The sequence below is a fragment of the Podarcis cretensis genome, assembly GCF_951804945.1.
Source record: "Podarcis cretensis genome assembly, chromosome: 5".
NCBI classification, from domain to species: domain Eukaryota; kingdom Metazoa; phylum Chordata; class Lepidosauria; order Squamata; family Lacertidae; genus Podarcis; species Podarcis cretensis.
Window position 1 is genome coordinate 17,526,577 of NC_137174.1, and position 19,448 is coordinate 17,546,024.

Consider the following 19,448-nt stretch of genomic DNA (forward strand, 5'->3'; position numbering starts at 1 on the left):
AAGACAATCTTTGTGTGTTGTTCTTTTTCAATGAAAGCCGAGATCCTTTGGAAACTGAAAGCTGCACCCAGTGTCATGTTCTTTGCTCTCACAGAGCATCAGTGCATGCATGCAACCCCTCCTGTCATTTCTCTCAGCTTGTATTTCAGAACTCCCCTGCTAAAATAATATTTTTCTTCCATTGCTACAACTATTTTATCCCTTTGTTTAGAAGTCTCTATGTTGGCTGTGGACCACTTTTTGTTCTGAAGCTTTATAATGCCCAGAGTGGTGGGAATAAAAAGAGGTTCCTTCGTGTCTGCTTCCATGCTTCACAGCTTAATTTATGGCAAAAACACTACCAACCCACCACCTTATATACAATATCAGTCTGAAGCAGTGAGTGGATGCTTGTCTGCTTGCACCATGGCCTAGTTCTCATAGAGGTTGTTAAACCTGTGCCTGGGCTGTAGCACTTCAGGCTGCTCACATGACTGAGTGTTCTTCCATTTATAGAATACTCTCTGCAAAAAAAATGGTAGGTTTCAGGGAGACGTGTTCTAGCTTAGCCTTCTCTCTGAGGTGGTAGTTTTCTATGGGCATGGATTTGCACACACCCCCACCATAATGTGAGCCCCCACCTGTAGTCTGAAATGGCAAAAGTTTGCCCCTTCAGCAATCGTACGCATAAGAAACCAAACATAATTTATTGATTAAACAACAAGGGTTTAACCATTTGCAACAACCACTGAAAACAGCATGACAAAATACAGTATAAGCCAGTGATAAATCTAGTGCAGACTTTCAGCTTCACAGTCACATGAGCCTCCATGAATTACTTCCTTAGCAAAATTAGGCCACTCCAAACATAACAAAGCATATAAGTATCTGAAAACAAGAATTTTACCTAGAGGCAAAAAAGGGGTAGTTAAAAACTAGGTGACATGAAATCCAGCCAATTCACACCTCCCTCTCTCCTCTTTTCCTGCTGAGTCACCTGGCCATATATTGCATATCATGTAGTAAGTATGCTTTGCTCAGGATGAATTGTTAGCTTGAACCCAGCTTTAACTGAGCTTCCTTTACTTGTACAACAATGGTGTGAGTCGTTTTCTGTGCCTGCATTTTTCTAGGAACCACACAGATGTTACTGAATGTTTAATACATTGCTGTTAGTTTTGATTCTGACCCTTGACTTAATATGGTTCAAAACATACATTTATCTGGGTCACTGAATTCATGTTGCTGTCACTTTCTAAGCTCAACAATTTCTCGTCAGTGCTTCAAAGGAATGTTGGATTTCTATCAGGATACTGTAGGCTGTTAAAACTTTGGCATAGAAATGTACCACTGTCTTGTGTATAATAATGATGGGAGCAGGAAGTCATGTGGAATGAGGGATGGGTGAATGAGCTCAGAATTGTACATAAACTCTCTCAGAGGCTTTGCTGAGAGCTTGGATGAAATGTTTCTTTAGGCACTCGGGAAAGAAAACCAGTTAATAGATTTGAAGTGGGAAAATGCTTTCAATTGGTGAAGTCATCTACCTTCCTGAATTTCAGCCATGAGTCTTGACATTTTGAGAAAAGGAAGAGATGATCCGCATTCACTTGCCAAGCAAGTTAATGGACCTTTCCTGAGACTTACAATTAAGTGTGCAAGATTATGCATACTGCCACAAAATGAACGCAATGCTAACAAAAGATTAGGATTAAGGTGCAAGAGCAATTTGATAAAGTAGTGGGAGATGGCAAGATTTACAGTTATATTTAGTGGTATACAGACATGTTGCAGGACTAGGTACACCAGCAGGAAAAAGCAGGAGCTGCAAATTATTGTTGTTATTATTAATTAACTCTGTATACCACCTTCATCTGAAGATCACAGCGTGATTTACAATATAAAAATACAAAATGAGAACACAAAATACAAGAGCAAACCAATACCCCACCTCCCACAACACATTTAAAAGGCCATAGATTGTTTAATCAGCCAAAGGCCTGGTTATAGAGAAACGTTTTTGTCTGGCACCTAAAGATATGTAATGACGGTGCCAGGCGAGCCTCCCTGGGGTGGGAATTCGAGAAATGGGGAGCTACTGCAGAAGAGGCCCATTCTCGTATTGCCACTCTCCATTATTGCAGTGGATTGTTATAGGATTGTTATAAGTTTGTGGGGAAGTGCACGAACTTGACATGTTGTGCTTCTTATCTCACTCAACACAGAAGTGAGACTGGGAAAGTATCATTTGAATAGCCCCTGAGTTTTTACAGCACAGGAATTTCCCCTCTGCTCATGACTCCAGTGTCTTATCTATTATACGGGAAAGAGGTGGATACATGTTACTATCTATGAAAGACACAGGAATGCCAAGGTTCTTGAAGCGGTTTGCTAGAGTTAGTACCTTCTTCTAGGTCTTAATTCATACGACATGTTTAGATTAGTGACAGACTTGCAGGATTTCTTCCATGCTGCAGAAGTGTAGTGGGTAAAGTTTCAGGTTGAGGTGACAAGAGTGAGTGCAGTTAGCAAACAAACAAACAAACAAACAAACAAACACCACCCTCTCCTCTTCTGGTGAAATATGTACCTTTTTGGTGACAGTTCCAGGCAGACTATGAAAGGATTTTCACATTCAGAATGAAAGCAAGAAGCATTTCCCTCATTCCTATGTGCTCCTAAAATTGGTGCCACCATGTAGTCACATCTGAAAGGCTGCATGGTGTCATGATGCCATATTGATCATGTGCTCTCTACTTTTCCTGGATCATAATAGCCGGCAAGAACAACACTGTGTTTGTTGTTTTTAAATGGCACCAAGTGAAACAATGCAAAACATAATGGTTTCAGGTGTATTTTGGAAAACATTTTAGGCCTCTTGAAACCCTTTCTGAAATATTTCTCGTGGACATTCAGGACAGCCATAGAAGCTCAGGACGCTGTCACTGTTGTGTAGCCCTGCTGATGAAGAAGAGTGGGGGAAGTAACTAGACCATGAGGAAGGCATATTAAAGCAGAAAGCTGCCTCTAGCATGAGTTCATCACATGAGTTGCAAAGCTAAATAAACAGCATTGGCAAGGAAGGGAAAGGTTGGAAATCAAGCTTTTGGTCAAGTCAACAGATGCATTGGAACAAAAAGAGATGCCATGCCTTCCCCAGCAATGTCCCACCTTAATCTTTTTGGTGTTTTCACTTTTGTTGGTTGAAAGTGGATTTTTGGAAGCCTCACACTGGATACAGGGCAAAACATGCTGTAAGGAATGTCACTTCAGATGGTAATTTTGCTATTAGTCCACACATGTATAAGAGCCCTTCTGGATCAAGCCAAAGGCCCATTTAGTCCATCATTCTGCTTCTCATGGTGGCATACCATTCAAAGCCCCAAAGCAGGAGATGAATTCAACAGCATTCACCCACTCTGATTCCCCCATGACTGGTCTGTCCTGAAGTGAGATGAGTCTCTCCAAGTTTGGGTGATTGCCAGGAAGGACCATAGTTTATGTAGTGAACCATTGCTAAAGTAAAGTAAAGGACCCCTGACAGTTAAGTCCAGTCGTGAACAACTTTGGGGTTTCAGCGCTCATCTTGCTTTACTGGCCAAGGGAGCCAATGTTTGTCCGCAGACAGTTTTTCTGGGTCATATAGCCAGCATGACTAAGCAGCTTCTGGCAAAACCAGAGCAGTGCATGGAAACACCATTTACCTTCCCACCAGATCGGTACCTATTTATCTACTTGCACTTTGACGTGCTTTCGAACTGCTAGGTTGGCAGGAGCTGGGACCAAGCAACGGGAGCTCACCCTGTCGCGGGGATTCGAACCGCCGATCTTCTGATCAACAAGCCCTAGGCTCAGTGATTTAGACCACAGCGTTGCTGTGGGATAAATGTTATCTTCTCAGTGTGTGTAGAGTGGTGTGTGGATTGTTCCTTGCCCTTTCAGAATTTTTTGCTGCTGCTCTTGGTTCATATTGTTAATTCTTGGGGAGGCTCTGAAACAGGGGTGAACAACTCTTAGTGAATAAACATATTTTAGAACCTTTGACCAGTTGTTCCAGGACTACAACTCCCATCATCCCTGGCTGTTACCCATGCTGGCTGGGGCTGATGGGAACTGGGGTACAACAACATCTGCAGGGCTGCTAAAATAAGGTTACCAGATTTTTTTCAATGAATCCAGTGACACTTTTCAACTTCAATGGATTCTGTATGGTGTCTGCTTTGTAAATCTGGGGACTGTCCCCCGGAAACGGGGACGCCTGGTAACCTTATGCTAAAAATGTCTCTTGACTAATAGTGGGATTGTTCAATAACACTCAGTTTGAGAATATTTAAGCTAAACTAGTCTTTCTTTCTAAGAACAGCCGTAATATAGGGGAGTCTTAAGTAACCACAGCATGCCTCTATACATGGAATTAAACTCTGGTGAGCAATCTGTACCTTTTACTGAAACAATAGCTGCAGTTAGTACACAAAAAAATTAATCATTAAGGCTGATGGGTGTTATATGAGTGTGTAGGGAGACTGTAGCAGGTGTGCACCTCAATAAATTTCAATTGACTGTAAATGTCTGTAGCCAAACAGCTTCATCATCTGGTTTTTCAAAGCTTGTAGACAGGCAATTTTTCATGATTTTACCATTCAGCCAAATGAACCCTTTAAAATTAAATATACCCCATGATTCCAGATGTTTGTGTATTTGTTCCAATGATGCTATAAAATAACTGCATGATCAGATTGGTGATTTTTGAAAAAGAAAAAAGAGGAGGAGAAGTTGGGACTGAAATATTTTTAAAAGCATGGACATTCCCAGGAGTCTGTCTCTGGATGTTGGTTCTAAAGTTGACTCTCTCAGTGGACAGTGGTTCTATGCTTAGGTGAAGGAGCATGGACGCACATAAATTTAATCTTTAATGGAAGATTGGGATTATTAATCCACGGGACCAGTTTACTAGCCTTTTTATTTTTTATTTCTGATTGTCATTTGTGGGCAACTTTTATTCCTAGAATCCAGCTAACATGAAAAGCTGATTTCCACCTAGATTCAGGTTCCATTTCCACACCCACCCAATGGCTCTGTGTGCGCGTGTACATGTGTGTGGATTAACAAGATAGTATAGCCAATCACACAAAAAAATCACACCTGACTGGCATAATTACTAGAATCTGAATATCCATCCTCAAAGTTCAAAGACAGCTGTTACAATAAATATTGCTCGTGATTTCTTGACAGCAACTTCTAATGGTGTGGTGTGTTTTTTTGTTTGTGTGTGGGCATGCATGCATGTGTGTGTGTGTGCACAGGAATTACATTTGTACCCAGGAATGAAGGGGAATAGCTCGTTTTTAGAACATAAAGCTTATACTGCAGAAAATTCTAACTTAGGTCAAGTTCAATACCAATCTTCTCCCAGTGGGGTCTACACAACTGATTAAGGAACCTTAACTATTGTTTGGTGTGATGTTTAAATTAACACACAGCTTGAAATTATGGTTTTAAGTAAAACTATTGTTTTATGTGGTTTTGCAAACCATGATTTGCACTGACTATGCTTTGGTGTCCCGTGTGTATGGTCAAGCCATGATTACAGCTAAGATTCTGCCTCAAAAGATTCTGTAAGATTCTGTACCATAGAGATAGGAATGAATGTATCAAATGGTGTATTGAGATAAAATGAAGAGAGACTATTGTATGCTTGGAAGCGTCAATCATCTTTGCATTATAAATTGTGATTAGCACAAACCATGGTTGGGTGTGATGTCTGAATTGAGCACAATGAACTTGGCAGAGATACAGGTGTGACATTAACATATGAGAGTGCTAGAGGTGAAATAGTTAAACAGGTTACCCAATCAGAACCCAGGGGGGGTGGAGTCAGAGGGACTATAAAACCAGCTCTGGGAGGGGCAAAGGGAGAGTTCGTTGGGAGTTGGGTGGTTGGTTGGAGTGGGAGTGAATTGGGATAGAGTCTGTGGGTAGGTTGAGTTAGTGTAGCGAAATAAGCTGAGTCAGGAACAGTTAGGAGCTAGGAAGACAAGAAAATATCTGAGTGGTGGTTTAGTGAGTGAGAGCAGGTAGCGGAAGTTGTAGGTCTAGATAGGCACCCCATGATTGTAATTGATTGATACTGTTTATGAAACCACACGCTTGTTAACATGCAATAAATAAACAGAAGAGTACGTTCCAATTTAACCCTGGCTGGACTCAGTATTTTACCAGGTAGGGCCTGGGTGGTGGCAGTGAGAAATAAAGTGGTGGCACAGGGATCAATAGACGGTGAAACGTCCAGGGACCCTGTGTGATCGCCACAACAGGTGTCACTAAAGAATAATGTCCTGTGTTATGAAACCCATGGAGTGACTACCCTACCAGCCCTCCCTAAATGGTGCCCTATGTATGGTTGCCAACAATTGAGGACAAACTACTAGCTTCTTGGGCAAGGCCAGGTGGCAGAGGCAGGAACTTGGTAGGTCAGGGATAAAGTCTGCATACAGATCAACATTTCACAAATGAAAATAAAGGCACTATGCTTAGCTGTGAACTGCCCTGAGATCTATGGGTATAGGGCGGTATACAAATTTAATAAATAATAATAGTAAATAGCAAGTGCCACCGTGATTCTCACAAGGATAACTTCCTGATCTGAGCCTTCTCCCTCCCCACAACCATTACTGATTGACAAATACTCTTTTCTGCCTTCTGAATGCTATATCTGTTTACTCTGCAATCTTCTCTCCTTCACTGTCTTCCAAAGTGTTTGGAAGACATTTACGATACAATACGATATCTTTATTGTCATTGTCCCTTGCGGAACAATGAAATGTACATAGTACATTCTTAGGCTGGATCTAGACGCATCAAAGAAGTGTTTCAGTTAAATGTGTTGTATATTTAAACAGGGAAATCCAGTAGGCAAAAACAGGACTCTACAGTGCCATCTGGTGGCACAATGTTATATCGCATCTACAACGCATATAAACTACTTTTTCTTTACCAATCTACCTGAGTCCTTAGAATGCCTGTCCTTATGTAGTCAAGATGGCACCGTCCACTAACAAGAGATACAGGCAACCTGCCCATTTAGGTGGGTTCAATATGTATGTGACCGGATATACACATCATGCTGAACCAGGAAGTGACCCAAAAACATCACAAAAAAGGGCAGGGTGGCATGGAATGGCTAAGCCCTAGGGACTGAGCATGCTCACTGAGCATGGAATGGCGACAGGCTGTTTGGGAATGGACTGGAATGGAGTGGCTGGAGATCTGAATAGGGGTATTCCATGCTGCAAATTTTGTTACAGGTAGAGGTAGAAGAAATTTTTATTTAGCCTACATTTTAAAACAAACCTACCTAATTGGTTGGTCCTAGACTTGTATATGGGTCGACATGCAGCAGAAGTGCAGACTACGCACGTCTCCAAATTTTACGGTGCAGTTTCTGGTAAAAAAAAGAAAATGGCACCAAATGTGTACATTGTAGAAAAATGCACATTTTATAGGGGATAGCATTTTTAAAATGAGTATTTTGAATGAGGAATGTATGTGAAATATGTACAAATTAAATACATCTTCTGTGCATTTTTTTAATCCACAAAAAATGGGCTAGAATGAATATATTACTGAGCACATGTAAAACTGATGTGGACTAGAAAAAGGCTAATCCATTCACCTCTAGTTTAAATGTAGATTAAATACACTACATTACAATACTAGTCTGGGCAGCTTGGCAACCCTATTCCTGAGTCTGTGGCCATTTCTTCCAAAAAGGCAAAAGAGGTTATTCATTTCATGGTGTGTGTGTGTGTGTGTTTCTGTTTCTGTCTTTGGAGAGGGAGAGGTATCTCTGATTCTCCTCTAACACTAGAAAGTGAGTGGTTGTGGCATCTTGCTTACATGTTATGCGATATAAATTGTTGTATTCATGATCTAATGATACGTTTGCTTATCAAAGTTTCCTCCAAAGCATCTTTCATCTTTTTCTTTTCCCCCATCCTGTGCATTTTGCTGTGTTAGACAGCAGGATTGATTGTGGCCAGTGGCCCTGACAATTCTCCTTTGGTTTCATGCTTCCTGTGGTAGGTAGGAGTGCTCAAATTGTCTGTTCTGAAAGAAACACACACACAAAAAAAGCCAAGAAATGGACCCTTATTTTCTGCTGGAGAATGATAGTTTACTTCCACAAACTGCAGAAGTAGCGGGTGGGGTGGGGGGACTTGATCCCTTCTTGTTACTCTCAAGAAATGTCATCTTATGAAGTTTGAGAGCTGCAGATAGTATTGATTTTGTGTGAAAATAAGCCTCTATTGACGTTGTAATGAAGCACACTTTTCTTGCACAACTGGTGATATTGGTATCTTTTAGAGTGTTTTTAAACTCAGGGGTGGTTTTTAAGTATCTGCCAGGTTTGAGGAATCGCTTGAAACCCTCATTCTCTGCACCCCCACCCCCAGCCCATGGCAGGAGAAACCTGAAAGAAAGGATGGAAAATAACTCATTGACTCTGCACTTTGCTGCCTGCTGAGAGCAAAATGCAATGCAGTGCAATTTTAGTACTTACGTGCCACTAGGGAAAACAGACACTTTCCGTCACATTAGTGAGCAATAGGGGGAAGAATGCGTATATTAGCTGTTTAAGCTCTCTGTTTTGAAACTCAAGAATGCTAGAGTTACTTCTCGAGTTAAAGAGATTTTTTAGTTTTTATCCACCTTGTATAATTATCAGGATAAACCAAGAAAACCGAACAAGATCCAACTACTATGAAAACTGTTCCCTTCTGAGGTTCATTCAATGATGGGGATGAACAAGAAGAGATTTATTTCATTGCTTTGTACTTGATGCAGAAGCAGAGCACTTTGAGGTGGAAGGGAAGCTGAGACAGAAGTATGCATACATTTTGCACTCTCTCAATAATTTTGACATTTAATGCTATCAATGTTGAAAGTCCAAAATCCAATACGATTTTTGAGAGGTAGTCGGTGTTTGATGAAGAGTAATGCAGATGTTTTAGTGTTAACCTTTCAAATCTTGTACATAAAGCTTAACTTGAACTTTCAAACAGAAAACTCAAAAAAATTAAAATAAATATCTCAAATTCCTCAACTTGCATTTTTTTTGCATGCAAATTTGGAAGTTAAATTAAATATTTAGCTTTACCTGAATTAAGGATGGGACATGAGTGGCACTGTGGTTTAAACCACTGTGCCGCTTGGACTTGCTGATCGTAAGGTCAGTGGTTTGAGGCCCCGCAACGGGGTGAGCTCCCATTGTTCGGTCTTAGCTCCTGCCAACCTAGCAGTTCGAAAGCATGCAGTGCAAGCAGATAAATAGGTACCGCTCCGGCAGGAAGGTAAATGGTGTTTCTGAGTGCTGCTCTGGCTTTGCCAGAAGTGGCTTAGTCATGCTGGCCACATGACCCAGAAAAACTGTCTGCAGACAAATGTCGGCTCCCTTGGCCAGTAAAGCAAGATGAGCGCCGCAACCCCATAGTCGTTCGTGACTGGACTTAACTGTCAGGGGTCCCTTTACCTTTAAATAGAAATATTTATAAGTGCTAGAGGATTGGATGGAGCAACAATAGGAATTTGCATTAAGAGTTTTAAAAAAGAAGAGAGAAAAATATGACACCCATCTGATCATCAGGTTCAGTCAAGGGCAATTTAGTGCAGTCTAATGACTGACGTAAGAAATAGGATCTGCCAAAGATAAGAAATATAATGTGGGAAACTTCAATGAAGCCAAATGGAGATCTTTATACATTCTCTCCAAAACCTGCATAATGCTCAGTTCCAGAGCCGAGAATTTCATTTAGGAAAAAACAATATCTGGATTTTTGTTTAGTGTCCACTTCACAATGCCTTTTGTTTTTAAACCACTGTGTTAATGAAAGAAACACCATTTTCTCTGATACACTTATTACATAAAAGAAACAGGCGAATAGATGTATTGTCAACCTAGCCCAAAGGTACAGAAAAGCTTCCATCTGTTTTGTTCAAGGAGCGGCGAGATTATGGAAGGGGACACACCTTTGTTTGTTTGTTTAAAACATTTACACCCCACTTTGGATATTTGCAGTGGAGGGTGATACATCAAAAAGTCAGTTCCATGATGGTACTTGCTCAGTCTTAAAAGAAAACTTAAGTCATTCTAAACATTCAGAATGCACATACATCTTTATATACAAGTGTTGTTCCACACCCTTGTCCTAAAGGTTCTTTTCCAGATGGAATGCAAGTAAGTCCATGACAGCTGTTAGTTCACTAGTAAGAGACGAAGTCCTTTATAGCTATTTCAAGGTTCCCCTTTTCTAGAGGCTTCATGCAACAACATTTCCTTGGTAGTTTGTGTGTGTCCTGGTAACCCGGGAGCCAGGCAAATACGGTAGATGTGGAGCAACCCCTTAAGCAGCTTGGTAGTAGCCTATAATCCCACCCCCATGAAAATTGTGAATCCACACAGCGAATGTGAAGGTGAATGAAACAGTTCTGAATTGTTCTTTGAGTTTTAGGCTAACTCAAGTATGTGAAAAAGGGAAACAAATAGCTTGTTTTTAACAGTTCCAGATGAAAAATGAGAGAGGGAAATGATTTTATTTCAAAGAAAAGTAATTCTGTACTACTGCACATATTTAACCTGTAGAATTCATAGCTGTGATATCATACAAATCCACAGAGAATTGTTCCACCAGGAGCTAATGTATCTAATATCTACCCCAAAATCCTGTAATACAAAAACAAGTAACAATAACTTAACAATTCATGAGTCTGTCATAGGCTTATTTCATACATTATCCTAGCAGTGTAATTCCTACTTGGGATTGACAGCAGCCCACTGGTTGGTTACATGAAGCAGCACTTTTATATTTAAAAGAAAATGCCAAAAATAACCCTGTGAGCAGCAGCCTCTATCCCCCCCCCCCCCCCCCGTATTCAGCTCAGTCAGTTCTTGGGCCCTAGTTCACACTGTATGGAGACATGTTTGTGCCAATTTCCAAGTTACCCCATTTTGTAATGAGTTACAGGACGGTTTGTGAACAGCATTAAAATCTCAGTTTTTTTAAAGAGGACTCTTACAAAGAAAGTTAATCTGCAGTTAATTCAGAGTTGGAAAAGGTTCAGAAAAGACAACCAAAATGGTCATGGAATTGGATCAACTCCCCTGTGAAGCAAGGTTGTTTAGAGAAAAGGCGAGGAAGGGTAGCGGGTGCATGATAATGTTGTATAAAATTATGCATGATGCAGACTTTGTCACACTGTAACATGGGGTCATCCAATGAAACTGAATGTTGGAAGATTCAGGACAGGAAGTACTATGGAGTTTGCTTCCAGAAGACGTAGTGATGGCCACAAGCTTGGAGGCTTTAAAGGGGGATTGGACAAATTCACAGAGGACAAGGCTATCAATGGCTATTAGCCACCATGTATATGCTTTGCCTCTACTTTTGGAGCAGTCTGCCTCTGAATACCAGTTGTTATGCATCACAAGCGGGGAGAGTACTTTTGTACTCAAAAGCTGTTTGTGGGCTTCCTGTGGGCTTGTTCGGCCACTCGGATAACAGATCCAACAGGGCTCTAATGTTCCATGTGCACCTTGGGTGTCTGAAAATCCAGGTGTTCAAGCTTAGTGCCTTATTTGAGTCCTGCTTCTTCCTTGTACACCCATGCAGCTCATCACAGTAAATTGGACATTAGAGCTAGTTGCTCTCTAAGTTGTTATCCCCACCAAATGACAAGATGCATTTAAAAAGAAACAACAACAACACCTACAGCTAGATGCTGTTTGCACAGTGGACCAGGAATGGGAAATGCTGTGGACCCATCCCCAAGGCTGCCTCCATGTGGCCATCCCCATCGGAGTGATTGCAGAAATCATTCGTAATGCAGGAACACGGGCAATTGTGTGAATTTGCTGTCCGGAAATAAATGGGATATTTGTGGGAACAAAGTGGAGATAGGTGTTGAGGAATCACAGAGAGGTAAAAGGGAGGGACTTTAGTGAATGGCAGCAGGAGTTGGATGAGGTTCTTGGAAGTGTAGAATGTTGTTATGCTGATGGTTTGGGAAAGGTTATCTATAGAGGATCAGTGAAATAAAATATTCATTCATTCATTCATTCATTCACAAATGTAACTCGATGGCCCTTGTGGTCTCTTCCAACTCTATGTTTTGCTTCCCATTCCTCAGTCTCAAAGTGGCTTACAACAAATGCATAAAAGGACAAGAAGTATCATGAAACATCATCACAACAATATGGCACAAACTTTAAAACTCAAGCAAAAGTGACTTAGCATCCCAAGGCTTGAGCTAGGCTAATGAAACTCCCTTGTTGAGGAGTAAATATTAGATATTGTAAGACTCTTTTCTCCAGTTTTGCAACACTGGCTTTCTATCAGACTCATTCCAAAATACAGTGTCTGTATGAGAGATAATGTGGAATCAGTGCAAGTTTCACTCTTCCTTTCCCTCCATTTTTGCTGAAGCTCAGATTGTCCATATTAAACTTTTGTAGAGTTCTTTAAAAAAACAATTAAGCTTTGCACGATTGTTTATGATGTTCTGTCATTTCTTTTTTTCAAGCTTGTTATAGCTCAAAAGTGCTGCAACATAATGGCTGTTTATCAGAATATTCATAGATATTTCCTGTGACAGGAGATATAGGCATGTGTGTCAAACTGTTTCCATGGAGGAGAAAAAGATGCATGTGCTTAGATTTTGCTCAAAATTATGACATTCAGTTGTAAACTTGACAGAACTAGTTCAGCACATAATCCATTATAAAATATGAATTGTGGTATTTAAACATGCCAGTTTGTAGGCAAAGATGCTTTTTAAAAGATATTACAAAGTAGTTAAAAGACCTGTGAAACTTCACAGGTGGGTGAGCTGTATCTCCTTCCCCATCCCTTTGCATGAAGGGGCAATGTTCTGTGGAAAAGTGTACAGATGTATCGCGTTATTGTTGTTTTCAGTTTTGCGGGAAGGGTGCCTCCAAACAAGCTGCCTTTTAGAATGATAGCAGGAAGCAGTGACCTCGCTCTGATTTAGCATTGTGATTTCAGTGTTAAGTTGTGGGTGAACATATCAGACAACACAGCGATTCTTCAAACAGGTCTTGTTTATTCACAGGCCAGAACAGAACTGAACTGAAGGGTTCAGCCAGCCTGCTTATATAGAGCTCCACTACAACACAACAGTAACCACTTTCTGTAACTATCCAATCACTGAACGTCACTTTCAATCCCTTATTTGCATATGTGGACCTGAGTGAAAACTATCTACAGTATCCCCCTGCTGGCCCAGGGTGAGAACCTCAGTACATAACAATCACCACATAGCCACTTTTGATGGCTTAATCTTAATCTTGGCTCTTCATGCAGCGGATAGTTAAACTATGGAATTCCACAGGAAGTAGTGATGACCATCAACTTGGACAGGTTTAAAATGGGATTAGACAAATTCATGAAGAGTAAGGCTATCGATGGTCATGTACTACCTCAATTATTTCAGTGTTCTGCCACTAAATACCAGCTGCTGAGGGGCAATCTGCAAGAGAAAGCTATTTTGCTCATGTTCTGCTTGTAGGTTTCCCATAGGCATCTGGGTGGTCAGTGTGAGAACAGAATACTAAACTGGGTAGGCCTTTGGTCTGATCCAGCAGGGTGCGAAAGTATGTTCTTTATGTAATGACAGCCCACTACTTACTTTAGGGCTGCGATACATCTGGATTTTCCCAGACATTACAGTGGTACCTCAGGTTAAGAACTTAATTCGTTCCGGAGGTCCGTTCTTCACCTGAAACTGTTGTTAACCTGAAGCACCACTTTAGCTAATGGGGCCTCCAGCTGCCACCGCGCCGCTGCTGCGCGATTTCTGTTCTCATCCTGAAGCAAAGTTCTTAACCCGAGGTACTATTTCTGGGTTAGCTGAGTCTATAACCTGAAGCACCTGTAACCTGAAGTGTCTGTAACCCGAGGTACCATTGTACTGGACTTTCAAATGTGGAATTGACATCCGGGGGGAATTTCTGAAAGGTGGCACTTTGTCCTGGATCTTAGGCAAGTCAATCGAAAAATCGTGGTGTTTTGGTGTTTTTGTACAAAAAGCTCAACAACTTTCGGGGTGTCCTGGTTTTTACTTTTTGAAATATGGCAACCCTAACTTACTTAGAAGAAAGCGAATAATGCACAGGAAACTATTAGGGTGATGTCTAAACCTGTTTATTGCCTCAGCTTATGCCAACAAATAAGAGTCAAGATAGCTCACGAGTTTGCATAGCCCCATCTTGATTTCTGTTTTTTTAGTCAATCAGGAGTTTGACAAAATAGATTGAGGCTATTTTGCAGTTTGCATTTACTCTAGAGCTGAATTAGGACCTTAGTGAGCCCCATTTTATGGTAGGGGGGTAGGAAATCCAGTATGGTCTCTTCATTTGGATATGTGGCACTGCATTTTTGACTAATTAGGTATTAAGGATGATTTTGAAATTAAATAAGAAAGCACTGTGGAGTTTGCAGAGCAGAGAAACTGCAGCTAGGAATGTACCTATAATTTAGGGTAAAGAGCAATAATGAGAGCCCATAAAAATAAATAGCCATGATGTTAAATAGACTGCATAGCATTTGCACCTCAAGACTTTGCTTGGATTTTGTGCCAGTTAAGAAATGTGGTAATAAGCATATGCAGGTTTTGCCAAGAGAATTTCTTAAACATAAAATTTCATTTGTTTTGAAGGGGTTTAGGGTTCCAGAAAATATTCACAAAGGGAATAAGGGGCAGGCATCATTAAAGAGTCTGCTTCCCAGTTTGAGGCAATTCTCCACACACTGATCAGTTATGGGTTGGAGATACTTTAGAGCTGAGGTAGCTGTGGTCATCTTGTAATCTCTGCTGAGTGTAATATACAAGCATATTTTTTAAAAAATCACATGTAGGCAAAACAATGTAACTGCTGCTTTTCTGAGTACTTTTTTGCCACATGGGTAAGAGCCATTTGTTCCATGTCTCCACATGTGTGCTTCTCATCCCCAGAGGCTGTGGCTTAAAGCATCTACTGCATCCCATGATGCACATGGGCTCCCTCTGTGCAGCCCCTGATGATCCTGTACCTTTATGCTTCCATGCACCACTACTGCAAGGAGAAAGAGAAGAGCTGGCAGGCAGGTGCACATGCTACCCAAACTACAGTGTGTGATGGATTGAGCAGCCCTTGGGACAACATGCTCTTTGTTGGGCTGTGCATGCATCTAATGCCTCTGTTCTTTATGCTCCTGGCTCTTCTGTTTCTCCAAAACAAATCCATTGGACATTAGTAGTATAGAGGGCACCATTTGATCCATATATTAGTAGTCGTAACACAGAGGAAGGTGACCTCCAAGTCACATGCAGGTTTTAGAGGAGGATTCTTTTCGCACAACTAGGTAAGCACTTCTGAATGCCCAGCAAACATCTTTAACGAAAGCATTTTGGCCTTTGGAGGATTTAAGAAAACATATATTGTTTGGGTTTGTTTGTTTTTTGTATGGAATTCATTTACTGAACTGGATATTAGAGCCATATCAGGGCTGTGGGGAATTATTCATGAGTCTAGATACACCTAAGCTATGTACACACTCCTGTTTACTCTGTATCCAGTGCACTTTACCACCGGTTTGGGAAGTAGTATACACACGTTTGCTACAGTCCATATCTATCCTGTTGTTTCTTATGAAATACCATGTTTTTCCCCAAGCCAACTTAGATCTGAACTGAGAAAAAGCACAATGTTTTAAGCTGATGTTCACAGTCCTGTTCTCCAGCCCCAGGGTCCATGAGATCAGTTGCTGAAACTTGAGCTATGGATGGAAGTAGCAGGCAGATGATACTGCTTGGTTGACCAGGCAAGGACTGAAATAAAAGGTCTTCGTTTTCATCTTGCATACCAATCACAGTTGTACACCCCTCTTACGGTCTTCTGTGTTATTTGTTGCCTTCTGAAGTCCCGAGACATCCTGAAGAGAGCAGGGCCCCTGAATTCACTTCTTAAATCTTAACCTTAGGTTCTGGGGATTCCCAGTTTAAAATATTGAAGTTTCTCACACAGGCAAGGAAAGCATAAGTTTTGTTTTGTTTGTAATTTACTGCTCCAAGCCCAAGAGAGTGGACAAGTCATGATACATTTTGTTTATCTAAAGCTGTTCAAATATCCTCAAATTGCATTTAGAATGCTACAAATTCTAATAATGTGTTTTAAGTTTGGTGAAAAGAGGAATAGCCAACAACATTCCCCTTCTCAAACAAAAGGGAAATTTATCCCCCTCCACTGAGGCATAAAAGTAGTCTACTCATAGTCATTTATCTGCAAAGTCAGTGCTCGTGGTGGTAATTCATCAAACATTTTTTGTGGAGTGAATCTGGCGGCGTTCCTTGGCATTGGTCTTTGAAATTCTAAGCGTTCTTACATCCTTAGGGAATACTGTGACTTTCACTTCTTATTGCACATCTGGAAGGAATGTTGTTCCTGCTTTGTTTTATGGTAGAGGGATTCCCTCCTCCCCAAGACAGTTATTTCACCTCTTTGAACCATCCATTAAAGTTGAACTATGGGTTCTTTGTGCCTACAATCAATGCACAGGATAGAGTTCTATGATACTTACCTCTGAGCAAATTCACTGTTGGGGACAGCTGGGGAAGCAGCACCGTGGAGTGTGGGTTCCAACACTTGGCCCCTGATAATGGCTTGAGCTAGTAAAACTGGAGTGTAGCAATTAGAAGATAGTACTCTGTTGAGCAGAAGGCCAGGCTTCTATTCTTCACCCCATGACTGACCAATCTGGAGGCTACATGTTGCTGAAAAGCTTACATAGGGACAGATTTTGTCCTCCAAAGGCTTGTCTCCATCTTTCATGTTATGTTCCATCTCTGTTCACTTCTTCCTATTGCTGACAGAGTGGAGTTTTCCTTCCCTGAAGTACCTGTGTGACATCATGGCTTGGCTCATAAGAGAAGTGTATCATCCATGATTCTGATTGTTAAAGATTCTAGAACCTCTAATAAAAGGCTTCATTGGGCGATCTGTGAGGGACTGTGCGTATACTGCAGAGCTAGGCACAGACGAGAAGAAGGATGTTCAACAACTTCCCTTTTGCATGTGCCCAAAGAAGGCTTGGGGAGAGAAAGAGAGAGAGATAGTAAGAGTAAGAGTAAGAGTATGTGCCCAACAAACAATTATGATGCACTACACTTATAAGGCAAGGCAGGATGTCACACAGTGGCTACAGGGAAAGACTCTCCATTCTGCCAGCAGTTAGTCCAGGGCTAAATGAGGCACAGAACTGAGCAGAACTGAAGCATGACACAAAAGATGGAAGCAAGATTTAGAAGACTCACACATGTACCATTCTGGAATATATTTCAGCCAGCAAAGTAGGATCCAACGATTGGTTTTTGTTGTGGTAAAGTCATCATGAGGTATCATGATGGTAACAGTTAGAATTTAATGGTAAGTTTTGGACTTGGATCAGGGAGAGCTAGATTCAAACCCAATTAAGCCATGCAGCTAACTGTATGATCTTGGTGGGTGAGAGATGTCATCTACCTCAAAGGGTTGATGAGAAAGCACATGTAAGTCGTCCTAGAGGGAAAACAATGGGATTTTGTAGAAAAAAATGAAAGTTAGTGCTTAGAAGATTCTGAGGGTGAAGACAGTAATGGTAAAGTGGGCCCAGGATTTAGGGGGAAATATTATGATGAGCCAATGGGGACAGCTGTGGAAAAGAGATATCAGATTTACAGCATGCTATAATTTAAGAGAGAATGTAATAAAAATGCAATACAGATGGTACCTGTCCCCGGTCAGACTGAGAAAAATGTATAAAAACTGTAGTGATGTCTGTTGGAGATGCAACAATGGGGCAGGAACCTTTCTACATATGTGGTGGGAGTGCAAAGAGATAGTGGGTGTAATGGGATGTGGGGTTGCTTGTGCGTAAGCCGCAAACTGCTCCACGCTGAGTAGTTTGGTCAAACTTTTCCCCGGCTGGACAGCCCTTACTCCGTGGCTGTCTCAATCACTGGCAGAATCCGTCAGTGGGCGTTTCCTGAACTTTTTCCAACATAAAAGCTCTTTGACACCAAGTCTCCGCCTAACCTCCCTGCGCGGAAGCTTTTTGCGCAGAGTGGGTGTCCCAAGCGGAGGCTCTGTGCTCTCCCCGCTGGTTTCGCTGGAAAAGTCTCGGAGCCCTCCCTCCGAAGCTCCCTCAACCTCCCCTTTCTTCCTAGCGTAACGCCTATCTCCTTCCCCAGCGGAAGCTCCCCCTCTCTCTTTGCTGGTTCCCTCTCCAGCGTCATTGGGGAGCCTTCCCTCCACCCTTGGCTCTGATGGCAGCTCCCTGACAGTGGGATTCTGGGAAAATATCTATAACAAACTGAAAAATATGTTTAGATTTTCATTTGGAAAGAAAACCAGAATCCTAGGTATCATGTCAGAGGAAATAAAAAGAATGGTCAGACCAATATTTATGTATGCAACTATGGCGGCAAGGTTATTGATTGCCAAAAATTGGAAAAGCAGCAGTGTCTCAACTAAAACAGACTGGTTATCTAAAATGATGGAATACTTCCATATTGCCGAACTAACAGGGAGGGTAAGAGGAGCAAAAAGTGAATAAGGAGTGGGCTATCTTTAAGGAATACATCAAAATTTATGTGGAAAAAGTAAAATTTCTGACAGATATTGAGTGAATCCAGAAAATGATTAGAGTGAAAGGAGAGTAAAGTCAAGATAGAAGAAGAGATTAAAGAAATAATGAAATGTGTTTAAGCTAGTTGGAAAAATAAAGCAGCGTAACAAGAACAGACACTTTGTGTCTGTGTGGGGTAGATGTGTAGGTATGTTGATATGTACAGTATAGGCAGGTATTATATAGAGTAATGTAGGTATGTTTTATGTTATGAAAATAAGGTAGTGTGTTATGTATGTGTACTGTGTAAATGTATATGTATGTGTTTTATATGTTAATTAAAAAATTTTAAAAAGAAGATTCTGAGAGTTTTTATTAAAGAAAAAAAGGAAAAAGTATGACTAATGAATTTCCATTGGCAATGGTAGCTTAGCAATTTAAATTTATACAATTGGATATTGAAATTCACTCCAAATGTGGATTCAGACACAAAACAATTTGGCAGTGTAGTTCTGCATCATTTATGAGTAACTGAAAGACTTTCCCATAACATCCCAACAGTATGTAACTTATGCAAACTGGCCACTACCACCATATGACTAAATAATTTAAGATGTGCTTACATCCAGCAGGATTTAAAATTAAGCATGTCGTTTGATGAATAGGGGTGCATTTTTCAAAGCCCTTTGTATGCCGAAACAGGAACCTATAAGAAGAATAAGAGTTAATGCTCTTTGGAAGTTTTATGTAACTAAAATCCAGCAAAAATTGAATTTGGAGCAAGATCTCAAAGACAAATGGTGTAGGGCAAAA

General features: G+C 40.9%; 1 protein-coding gene and 1 long non-coding RNA gene across 2 annotated transcripts in view; one reads left to right on the forward strand and one right to left on the reverse strand.

Annotated features, from left to right (window-relative positions):
• Nucleotides 1–19,448, forward strand: part of LRMDA (leucine rich melanocyte differentiation associated) — a 744,858-nt gene that overhangs the window by 624,642 nt on the left and 100,768 nt on the right.
• Nucleotides 809–16,966, reverse strand: LOC307216635. Its single transcript, XR_013839242.1, has 3 exons — nucleotides 16,611–16,966; nucleotides 3,394–3,495; nucleotides 809–886 (listed from the first exon to the last, which is right to left on the reverse strand). It is a non-coding gene; the product is annotated as an uncharacterized lncRNA (long non-coding RNA).